General features: G+C 38.0%; 1 non-coding gene across 1 annotated transcript; it reads left to right on the forward strand.

Annotated features, from left to right (window-relative positions):
* Window positions 1-11,061: 11,061 nt before the first annotated feature.
* LOC114625310 lies at window positions 11,062-11,191 on the forward strand. Its single transcript, XR_003712054.1, has one exon. It is a non-coding gene; the product is annotated as a small nucleolar RNA SNORA61 (small nucleolar RNA).
* The last annotated feature ends 1,893 nt before the right edge of the window (window positions 11,192-13,084 follow it).

Consider the following 13,084-nt stretch of genomic DNA (forward strand, 5'->3'; position numbering starts at 1 on the left):
AAAATTGGTTTACAGATTCAATTCAAACTCTGGTGGGCTTTTTAAGAAATTTGTTACCTGATACTAAAACTTATGGAAAAAATATCAAAGACTAGGCAAAACTTGCTGATGAACAATACAATGAAGACTAGATGAACACGATTCCAAAGTGTATTATGAAAAGATCAATAACACAGGTGGCTTGAGCGAGAGGATAGAGAGGTCAGTCACCACAATAAAACAGAACTAGATCCACACTCTAGAGAACAATGGCCAAGCTATTGTAGAAACTCTATCAAACTAGGAATAAAGATCTGATGACACGCAGATGTTCCTCACAGTTCCCATGCTACTTCTGGCCATACACAGAATAGTTTTCCTACAACCCCAGAAGTGGTAGAGGTGCCTCACACCAGCTTTCTTTACCCCAATAGTATGCTCCTAGAAATCCAAAGCTCTGCATAATACAAAAGAATAAATGAAAGATTGTTCAAACTTGAAAAGAAGAAAGAAAAGACATTTTTGAGGTGTCATCCCTAGAAATTCACAAAAGTAATCTTAGAATGACAAAGGAGTTCTGCAAAGTCAAAGAGTCCCTGGGTGAAATTGATATCAGCACGTTCTACACACTATAACCATTCACAATCCCATTTAATAATTCTATTGAGGAGACAAGATACTTAGTATATTTAAAACTTGTTATGGATAAGATGTGTACTCTGAGAATTAAAAATTGCTAATGAAATTGTTAATGTTCTAAGTTCATGGAGAGAAATGCATTTAAGGATTGGAAGACTCAACATAGTTTATTGTAGATATCTTGTTATTTTTTCAATTATAAAATAATTACATTTTCCCCTCCCTTTCTTCCCTCCCAACCCTCGCATATACCCCTCTTCATTGTCCTTCAAATTCAAGCTTCTTTTTTAATTGATTGTTATTACATGCATTATATATATATATATATATATATATATATATATATACACACATATATATATATATATGTTCCTAAATATATCTTTCTCAGTTCATACAATGTTATGGACTGACCTATGTATGAAAACATACATATGTCTTCAGAAAATGTAGATTTAATGCAATGTCTTTCAACATTCCTTTGGGAATTCTGTTGACATAGACAAGTTGATTCCAAAAGTTATATGTGAAAAGATATACAATACAGAAGAAATCACTGTGACCAACATTAGTAGCTATCAATTATATAGTAGTCAAGAGCATGGGGTCAGTTGAGACAGTAACATGTAGATCAATGACAGAGAACAAAGCACACATGAGGACATTCACACCAATATGCTGGACGAATGTTTAACAGAGATAAACGCAATTTAAGCACAAAGATATCCATTTTACAAAAGGTGCTGAAAAGACCACATGGAACACATAGGCAAAGTGAATTACACAGCTTACAAAAATTCAACTTGAAATTGATCACAGGTGCAATTACAGAGTATAAAAACCACAAAGCATAGAGGATATTTGACTAAGCAAAGATTTCTTAGACTTAATACCAAAAGCACAGCCCATTACCAAAAATAAATGCTAAATTAGACCTCACCAAACTTGCAAATTATAACCATGCAATCAAATGTTAATACATAAAACGTGTGAATAATGATAGTTTGAAGAGCATTATAAAGTTAAATACCATAAAAGACCAGGAGACGTGCAGTCACACATGTAACCACGTATGAAACTCAAAGAAGATTAAAATTCCACAGTGAAAACTTTCTCATGTTAATGACTATACACCCAAACAACATAATGTCAAACAATAAAAAATTAAAAGGATATGGGTTTTTAATTATTAATGGGAGCATTGTGTCAGGGCATAGATGTGGCAGTCAAAAGACATCTTTCTGAAGCCCATTTGGCCCTTCCACTTTTGCATGGGCTTCATGGAATACTCAGGTCACCAGGTTTGTGCAAACGAGCACCTATACCCACTAAGCCATCTCATCACTCATAAAGACGAAGAGGTAGCTTGGTGAAAGAGGAGACACTAATTGCCAATAAAGTGAGAAAGGACTCCACCCTCATTTGTGAGTTGCTAAATGATTATAACTCCACAATCAAACATTATACGATGTTTGTTTCATTTGGAAAAATTACTCTCTCTAAATGGGGAGTCTTGGGGAAAACATGAAGGCAAGAATACTCAACACAACACATTATCACTAAAAGAAAATCAATCCATACCTTTCTAAAAGGGAAAGCATAGGTTTTGAAAAGTGTGTGAAATGAAATATAGGATGAAAATAATTATAAAAAATAACACAAAATGACCATGGCAATATATTAAATCACAATAGAAAAAATGATATGAAAATATATTCTAAGTACTGAAAAGATAAGCCATGATGAGCAATTTAAATACATTTAGATTTGTAACAAATTTTTTTTGAAGTCAAGAAAAAAATGACAACTAGAAGAACCCACAGAAGGAACACACAGGGCTAGTGATGTCTTAGTTCCTAAGTTCTAGATGGACACACAAAGCCTGTATTATCTTGCTTTGTTCCTACATATGAAACATAACTTTCCTACATATAAATCAAACTTTCAAAACCACTTTTCTTAGAAATTAGAAAACAGAAACATTGCTGAAGAATAAGGATAAGGAAAACAATACAGACACGTAAGCCGAATTCTCTAGTAGCAGCCTAGTAGAAAGAGCTACAATGCAACTTAAACAGAAAAATAACTCTACTTTTGCTATTCAATGATTCTTCTAAATGGAATGTCAACCCTGGGAAGCTTAATCATGGGCTCAGAAATTGGGAGGGTGTTACACACATGTAGTTTCTTTGCCTGTAAATAGCAAATAATAGTCCCTTGTAACTGGCAAACTGTAAGACTGCATTAGGAACTATATCATAACAACTCACTGAGAACTACTCAAGGAGAATATATTTATTTGATTCAGTCTATAGTAGCTACATTTTTCCTGATGACTTTTACAAATTGACTGGTACTTGAGGTACCAAGCCCTAACAAATGCCCAGGTTTTAAGGAAGCATTGTATTTCACCACCAGAAAGCTATATGGATGGAAACATGGCGGCTCCCGCTTATTGCACATATAGGGCCTGACTCAGTACCAAACTATTTATACGTAATAAAACAATCATGAAGAAGGCACATTTTTACAGAAGAAAAAAATCAAGTTTAATTTTTTGATCAAAACAATTTTTCACTAAGTAAGCAAGATTAGGATCCATCTAAGAGGGCTTTGAAGTCCATTTTCCTTTTCCTCCTCAAAATCTTTACAAAGAATCATTCTAAAACTCTCTCTCATAATTTAATATGAATTGTCTTCTGTTGCATCTTCCCCCACACCAGCTCCTATTTTTATTCTAGAGGTCTGGGTAGTTCACAGTCCATTTTCAGAGAACTCTAAATTCCCACCTTTAAGCTCCTTGGAACTCTTAATGACTTCCCAGAACAAGTTCTTTGCTTCTTTCATTCTGTGACATTTGAATTCATTTCTGGGAGCTTTAGAGGGAGGGACTCAAATATTCTAGCAGACTCTGCCAATGTGAAATTACATTAAACTTCTGAATTCGGCACAAAAATAATGGTCGAGTGGGGATATTAGCATGAATAAAACTTCAGTCTTAATCACAAAGCCTTTTAAATATTATCAGATTCCAGTAGACATTGAGGAAGGATTTACAGAGAGAAATGGAGTCTAAGAAAGACTCAAAGAACAGCATCCAAAGATTCCAAATTGTAATGGCGTATGAATTGAACAGTACAGCCAACAGGAACCTACTCTAACTAGTCAATCAGCTTCTTTATTGCAGCATGAGAGCTTCAGTCTGTACTCTTGTCTCCTAATGGACTGAGCATGACTTTCTAAATGCATAAGTGATTTTAAACATCACTATTTGCTCTACATCTTGTACTTTCAAATAGTTCCCACTAGAATGTTTGTCAGATGTTCATAAGAATTGCCCTGGTTTGATCTTTTTTCTATTGCTTTGATAAAACACTGATCAAGACTAACCTATGAAGGGAAAAGTTTATTTGGCTCCCAATCCATTATCAAGAGAAGTCAGGCAAGAACTTCTGCTTACTAGCTTGCTTTCCTAGGCTTGTTCATCTCCTTCTCGCATACAGCTCAGGCCCACTTGCCAGGGCATGGTACCACCCACAAAGGGTTGGGCCTTCTCACATCAATCAACAATCAAGACAACTCTTCACAAACCTAAGCACAGACCAGTCAGAGGGAGGCAGTTCCTCAGCTGAGGTTCCCTCTTCTCAGGTGGCTCTACTTTACTTTGGGTCTACTTGACAATAACTGACTATAAGCTGATGAAGAGAACAGCTAGTGAACTTTCTATGTATGTAAAGATCATTGTGAGCTTCTGAGGCTCTTGCTTCCAAATTCCTGAGTACTGGGATGACAGGTCTTTACTACCACACCAGTTTTATGTTGTGTTGGGTATAGAACCAGAGCTTTGTATGTATTCCTGTATATTCCAGTGTCTCAATTCCTCCGGAGAGGGCTGGCAGCTCCTAGAACACAGTGAGAGCTCAGACAGAACCTAGCCTTTCCGGCTCTCAGTGTCATACAGTTCAACGCTAGTACACCAGAGAATTTCAGAAAATTAGGAAAATGGGGGAAGAGATGTAAAGACAGCAACACAATTGTACCTTCTTTGATACTTCACTTCATTGGAGAACTCTTTCCCCTATATGTGATGTAATTGTATCTCTGAGAAAATGTAGATATTTGCAGTAAATTTTAGTTCTTCAAGAGCATGAAAAAACAAAAGATTAGCCCAACACGCCTGATAATTTATGGTAGTTTGTTTTACGCCCACACAGAAAAGTTCACTTGGCCTGAACTTTTTATCAGACCCTGATGAGTTGGCTATTGATTTAGCAAACACTCTTCTGGAATACAAAGCCACAAAAGCCATAACATGGGAAAAGCTAATTATGGTAATAAGAATCTAGTGTGCACAATCCCATTAGAAGGACTTAGCCACTGCTCTACGTATAGCAGGACACTTTTAACAACCCTTCTGTTCATTAGGAGAAAATTACCTTTTAGTGTTAAGTGGACTATAAATGTACTATTTATGTTGAAAGTGGAAGAAAGTTAATGTCACGTTTTGTACCTAAATGATTGTTGCTCTTGGTGTCCCTTACTATAGTATTCAAATGACTGGAAATAAAAGCACATGCTGCAGTATTGTTCCCATCTCGATTAAGGAACAGAATCCCCTTCATTGCGTTTACAGGTACACAGGAACAGGTACACTGGTCCAGGCTCAAGCAGCCTATTGAAAGTTCCCTTAATGGCTCTTGCTTCATACAAGAGATAGCTGTTTTCAAACTATATTCAACTATAAACACTTTTTTGTTCTCTGGGGAACAAGAAAAAATACAGTAAAATTTCTGCACAAAATCAAAGGAGATATCTGCCCTCAGGACTATAATGGACAGAGGAAATCATCTCCTCCAACTGCCAAGGAATGAAGCAAACTCCAAAGATGTAGCCCCCAACGTGAAGCCGACTGGCTCAAGAAAGAATAGTGAAAAAAAAACAATAACCTGATTACTGGTGGGTAGTCCTGCTAGAAAGCTTATATTATTGGTCTGACCAATTTTGTCATTCTTAGCTGTAGAAAAAAAAAAATGAGAGCCAGGTAGTGTGGATTTAGTATTTTGAGAAAAAAACAAACGTTAAATAAAATCTTCTTACCTCTCATGTGGGGTAAGATTTGTCTATGAATTGTAAGAATATAGGTTATTTTCTATATTTATTTTATCAAAAACACACAAATTAGTAAGAACAAAATGTATCTTTATCTTTAAAATGTACAAATAATGGAGCCCTGCTGAGGAGGAGTGGGGAAAAAATATCTCTCATCATGTCAATAAATTGTGAATGGTTTCACGTTTTCTTTTTTGTGTCTTTCTTGAGGGGCGGGATTGTACATGTCCGTGTGTCTGCAGTTGCATATTCATTTGCAAATGCACATGAGAATGATTGCATGTGGGGGCCAGAAGCCAACCTCGGGTGACACTCCTAAGAAGTTATCTACAAGTTCTCTCACTGGCCTGTGGTCTGCCACATTGACTTGAGTGACCAGTGACCAACAGGGAGCTGCCTGGCTCTACCTCACAATCACTGAGATTGTAAGTGTATGTCACCACATCCAGTGTGTACACAGGTTCTGGGAATTGAACCCTAGTTTCAATGCGTACATGGGCAGTATTTTAGAGGCTGAGTCATGTAAAGTGCTGACACACTTCAAGTTTACTAATGTTCATTTGTGGGAAAAGTATCAAAAATGAAAACAAAAGTCTACTTTTTAACCTCACATTTCTTTTCTGTAAATTCACTCTACAGTAAAATTACAGACAAAAAAATCTCATTAAACACTGATTATCAAATTAGAATCCATGAAAACAACATTTGCTCTAACCTTGCCTAATTCAAGGGAGTGCAAGGGTTTCTCAAAAAGGCAGGTCAGTTTATAGTGAGTGCCCAAAACTCTCCTGTCAGCTGTTCTAAATGTTAGTTTTGTGGAATTAATCATAGCAGGTCATAAATTCATAGAATAAATAAGATATCCCAAATGGCCATTACAGACCATTTTTTCCCAAACTAGAAATCTATGAAATTCTGTCTTTCAACAGTAATAGCCCTAAATGAATACTTCCTTTTTTATCATTTAAACAACTCTGTAAAAAGGTCAAATGTAACCTGATGATGAGGCAAACGGCTTAGGCGGTCTCCACATCATCACTACCTTTTCAGTTAATGCCCTTTAACCTTTCAATATACCATACCCTGCTATTTTAGCAGATGCATACAACTGAAGATAATTGAGTAATTGCTTCAAAATGTGTTACCTTCTGATTTACTCATACTAGGTGTTTTTATTTTTATTTTATTCATAATTTAACCTTTGCAAAAAATGATATACATTTTTTTAATGATGTATGATTTCTTTCCAGTCTGCAAGGCAAAAGGAGATGGCCATTAAATTAGATTTGGATCAGGATTCATGGAACACTCTTTTAAGTTTATGGTTAGATGTATGTTAATTGTACACAATCTTTTTATTTTGGTTGCACTAGGTAAATACTAGTAAATGTGTGTGTAATAATCACCTCTCCTAGCTCCTTTATGGGAAGCACTATTGAAATATGAAATTATAGATGACTTAATTAAAATGGGAATTTGAAAAGAGGAAATGATGTTTGTAGAGCATTAGGAACACAGTATTCTTTCATCAAGTTACCTGTATGAATTAAAATGCCCACCATGTGACTTTAAAAGCAATGTAAGTAAAATGGAGCTTAAAATCAATACTAGCAGAACCAAAGGGACTGGAAATTGTGACTCTGTAATAGTGACTAGATTTGTAATAACCTGGAGGGGAAAATAGGCATTTCTTCCTAGGAGGGAGAAAAGAAATACGACATAAAAGCCAGCGGCTATGCTGAGCCAGTGAAATTGTCCATTATTTAAACTGCAGGTGGTGGCACTCACATAAACTGACATAGCAAGCAGCCCAAGGTGGGGACATGGGTGGATTTAGTGTGAAGCCCACCACGGGGGTCTGTTTTCTGTGGAAGACAGAGCTAAGCTCTGCAGTAGGAAGATGTAGTATTGAAAATGGAATTCTAACTTTGGAAGAAGACATAGCCATGGTTCAGTCGATTGGAGTTCTATTTTCAAACCTTTTTCCATCTTGTTCACAAGTATGGGTAGTTAAGATTCTTAGTATAGGGAGAGAAGAAACAACTGGCAGAAGGAAAAGACTATGCCTTTAGGAAGGACATAAGATTCTCCTGAAGCTGGAGTTACAGATAGGTGTGAAGTACTTGGCATGGGTGCTGGGAACTTGGGTCTTTTGAAAGAGCAGTGTGAGGCCTTCTAAGGTATTTTTATTGCCCCGAACTGTATTCATATGCACAAGTAGTAGAAGTGATCTATTAGATTGACATAAGAGGTAAGAGCCAGCAGTAATGATGCTGAGATTACTACAGGAACCTACAAACAACTCTTCCTGCCTCCAAACTAATCTGGTGTTTGTTTTGCCTACTCTAAACTGTATTACAGGGATTGTAAATACTATCTGTCAATGGCTTGATGGTAAATGTACCTAGCCTTTTTAATGTCTACACTCTGTTGTTATACTTTAAAAAAAAAAAGCCATAGACTATATATAGGCAAAAAGACACAGCTGTGTTCCGATAAAGCTTTATTTAAACAAACAGGTAGCAGATTTGGCCTAATGTCCATAGCTTTCCACTGTTACTATGTTCCATTGCTCCCTTTAACACTTCCCATTGTCATTCCATCACCCAGATCACCACTGTTGTCCATACCAGCCTCATAATTTTTACAACTTTATTCCTTGTTTTCAATGTCTCTATTATTATTTCTGATGCCTGATCTTGGTTACCAGCTTGACTACATTTGTGAATAACTAAAACCCAAGCTACTGGATGCACATAGATGTTTCTTAACTGAACCATAGAAGTGTGAAGACCCATATTAAGTTTGTAGTTGAGGTTAGAAGATCCATCACAAATATAGATCATTTGAGGTCAGATGATACACTCGAAATCTAGGTCATTTAAGGTCAATATATACACTCTAAATTGGACCATACCTTCTGGAGTTCCCCCGTATAAAATAACTTGTAAGAAGGAAGCTTTTGCAGCAACCAACAGATTGGGAAAAGATCTTCACCAACCCTACATCTGATAGAGGGCTAATATCCAAGGTATACAAAGAACTGAAGAAATTAGACTCTTAATTGATATACTATATAGTCTGATTAGTTGTTGGCTGTTCTATAACAGTCCTTTGATAAAAGAGATTATTAATTTATATTTATATTTCTTTAAATAGTGTCTTCATGACTCTCTGAGTGTGTAAGGAGCAGCTGCTGGTGCTTCTGCCCTGACTTTACAAGAACTCTGAAAAATTGGCTTTAAAAACAAAAGAGGGGGAATGGTACCCCCACAGAAGGAGTCTCCCAAACTGAAAGTCTCTAAAACTGAAAGCTCATGGCAAATCTGCTGCTGACTGCCTCTGGCATCACCGACACCAATAAAAACTATGCCACAGCTATGTGGAAGGACCCTCTTACCCTTAAAGGGAATGGCCCGGACCCAGTTCTCTTATGGGGCTGTGGATTGATATGCCTGTTTGATACCACAGAAGGCACAGCTAAATGGCTGCCAAAAAGATTAATGCAAGAAACAGATACCCCCACAAAGCCAGGCCTAACCATAAATTAGATGAATAACAATTGACATCCAGGGAAGAGAAATCTCCCTGAGATTTCCCTTCTTTTTCCTTTCCAGATAAAAATGAATCACCTGTGATGTCTGCTGTTAGAAGTTCTAATCCAGATGCTGGCCTCCAAACTTATACTACTAAGACCTTCGACGGGTCATTTACAAGAACATTGAACAGCTAGAGATTGACATCACTAATCTGAAGAAATCCCTCGTTTCGTTGTCTGAAGAGACTTCCAAAAATTGCAAAGGACTTTATTGGACTTTATTTACTCTTTTACAATACAAAAGGCTGTGTACATCTCTTGACTGTATACAGCCCTTAAAGAAGAATGTTGCCTTTACATAGACAAGACAGGGATGGTTAAAGAGAGCATGAAAAAGGTGAGAGAAGGCCCTGAGAAAAGACAGAGGGAAAAAAGAAAGATGAGAGCTGGTACAAGAGTTGGTTTTCAACCTCTCCATGGTTGTCAACCATATTTCTTCCCATCTTGGGACCATTAATTGGGTTATTTTTGCTTACTTCTTTTGGTCCCTGAGCCTTAAATAGGCTGACTAACTTTGTGAAACAACAGATAAATAATTTCGTAGCAAAACCTATTCAGATACATTATCATAAGTTAGCTATGGAGGACCACGAGACTCAAGATGAGGTTGTTACTCTATCCAGGGTTTTCCCAAAACCCATCTCCACCCAACCTAAAAGAGGGGACTTCCACCCCTAGACCTAGCAGAGAGGGGCCACCCAGAATCCCCTCTGACAGGCGATCTGAATTCTTGCTTAGGCTGTGAGGCTAAGCACTGCAAGAGAATATAAATAAAAGTTAAAAACATCTCTCTGGGTTCCCTGTGGGACAGGCCTGACTGCATACAGATTGATTTCAAAAGTATCCCCTCTCCAGGAAAACGACATCCGGATGGGTATGGTTCTCATGCCTCACTGGACAATGACCGGGGACTGAAGCCATTACAAAGTCCCCTTCAATTACTGGATGTCCGGCCTCTATCCCTGCCTTTGCAAGACTAGAATCACCACAGCCCTTTTATACTTAGAGAAGGGAGGAGATGTCAGGGGCAGCCCTGCTTATACACTGAAGCCTAAAATCAGCCATAGGCCTAAAATCAGCAATAGGCCTGCCATACATGTATACTAACACCAAGTATTGGGGCTCTGTGGAAAACACTGAAACAGATGGCTATAAGCTAATGTAAACAGGCAGCTTTTGTGGAAATTTACCAGCCTGAGTAGTCATAGTCCTTGTAAATAGGTAGCCTTGGCAGATAGTACCAACTTAGATAAGAACAAGTGAATCATAGGCAGAGTCATAGTGACTTGTCCCCTGAACCTTCACCCAGCTGATATCCTGTTCTGAAAGATATCTGTATTCCTCCTGAACACCCATGCTCCTGTGTCATCCCCTTCCCCATGTCCTACCTTTTGGTGTTTATAAACCCTGTGTGAATAAGTAAAACTTACGATTTGATTCTAAAAAATAAAATAATTTTAAAAAGAAAATAATAAATTTAAAAAAAAAGAAGGAAGCTTTTGTTCTTTCTCTGATTGGCCTTACTTTCTCTTGCAAGTTCATTAATCCTCTTTCTAAGGCATCCTTTCTATGGTATTAGAACCTACTTCTTTGGGTTTCCAAGGCTAAATTCCACCTAAGTCATGTAGCCTCATGGACTGAACAACTACCAGATTCTTGGCCTTTTAGTCAGGAGACAGACTATGTTGGATTAGCAGGCCACAGACTGTAAGCTACTCCAATAAATCCCACTCTGACACCTCCTGTTTCCTTTCCTATGAGATCTTGATATTGATTCTGATGATTGTAAAGGAGAAAAAAATGCACTGAATTAGGCCTCATAGCTATGTAGTCTAGTGTAAAGCATAGGGCTAAATTCAAACATGCCTGCACAAAAAAAAAAAATCCCCTTTTGATATGTATATAAATCTGTTCTATCAGTTCTGTTTTTCTAGAGATCTTAGACTAATGCGCTATAGATTCTCATATTAAAGTTTCACTCAGTGTTTCTTCACACATCAACTAGCTTCCACATAAAGCTTTCCTGCTTAAAGGTTCAAAGGAGAAGAGAATTACTGTCTAGAGTGTATGGAAATTCCTCATTCACTGTCAAGTGGACCTAGAACTGTGCTCAATTTTATCCAAAGACTATTTCATGTTTCACTTAATCATTTAAGTTGTGCGTATGTAAATTGTAATTCTATATAAAAAAAATAAGCTTACTATAAAAGTATTGATCTTAAATGACTCAGTATTGGAGGGATGGAGGTCAGATATATCCATGACCCTCCTCTGTGGGCCTCACTAAGAAGCCATTAGTAATATCCATTGTGGGAAAGAGAGGATAGAATAAAGAAAGACTAATGGAAATATCTGTAGACCAAAGGCTAATGAGCTAGCATGAATTCTCCCAAGAGTGTGGCATTTCTCAGACAAGGTAGTTAGTGGAAACAAAACACTCAATCCCAATGATAGAAGAATAAAAAGAAAAGCTCATTCAGCCAAAAGCCTTTATTTCCTCCTTTTTCTTTATTAAGACTCTACCAGTTTGCAAAGAACTCTCAGGTTGTTCTTTATATTTCATTAAATTGCATCAATCCTTAGTACTAATGCATACTAAAATTTATACTTAGTCTTGTGCATTACGAAATGTTTATAATTCCAGCACCTGGGAAGGGCAGGCAGGAAGACCAGAAGTTCAAGGTTATCCTTGGCTACATGGCAAGCTTGAGATTATCCTTCTTTACAGAAGACCCTTCTTTAAAAGCCTTTTTTGATTAGGGAATATGATTAGGGAATCTTGTTACAGTTGTGGCAGATTATAATATTGGATTAATTTTCCTACTAGAACCAACTAGAAAAATTCAACAGAATATAAAATCATCAAAGGGAATCTTTGAAGGAAGGAAAGCTATGGAGGTGTGCATCCATTCTCCCTTGAGTAAAGAACACCTGCAGGTAGCCAACGGTCTCTTAGTATCTATCTCACTTTAGAGTCCACTGAAGCTCTGCTTTGATAAGACATATGTTCCCTAAGGCTGTTCCTGTCCAGTGTGGAATTCCTCCAATGAAGTACCCTTACTCCACAGCTCTTTGTGAGACCAGCTAAGCCTGTCTCAAAGCTTCAAAGAAAATGCTATTTTTTTTTAATTTTTTTATTGGATGTTTTATTTACATTTCATATGTTGTCCCCTTACCCCATCCCCCACCCACCCAGGAGCCCCCTATCCCCTTACCCCTCCTCCTTCTTCTCTGTGGATGTAACTCCTACCTACCCCCCCACTCCCACCTCCTCACCCTCAAATTCCCACCCCCTGTGGCGTCCAGCCTTCACGAGGTCAAGGATCTCTTCTTCCACCTATGCCCGGCAGGGCCCTCCACTCTTACCTATTCAGCTGAAGCCCTGGATCCCTCCCTAAGTGCTCCCAGGCTGGTGGTTAGGACCCTGGGAGCTGCGGTTGGTTGGTATTGTTGCTCTCCTCATGGTGCCGCAAACCCTTTCAGCTCCTTCAGTCTTCACTCTAACTCCTCCATTGAGAACCCCATGATCAGTTCAATGGCTAGTTGTGAGCATCTGCCTCTGAATATGTCAGACTCTTGAAGACCTCTGAGGAGGCATCCATATCAGGCTCTTATCAGCATGCACTTCCTGACTTCCACATCAGCATCTACCTTTGGTGACTGCACATGGGATGGATACTCAGGTGGAAAGGTCTTCAGATGGCCCCTCCTTCTGTCCCGACCTGCGGGACTCGGTTATTCGTGGGGGCGAGGGGAACC

This window comes from Grammomys surdaster, unplaced genomic scaffold (genome assembly GCF_004785775.1).
Source record: "Grammomys surdaster isolate TR1022 unplaced genomic scaffold, NIH_TR_1.0 65, whole genome shotgun sequence".
Classification (NCBI taxonomy): domain Eukaryota; kingdom Metazoa; phylum Chordata; class Mammalia; order Rodentia; family Muridae; genus Grammomys; species Grammomys surdaster.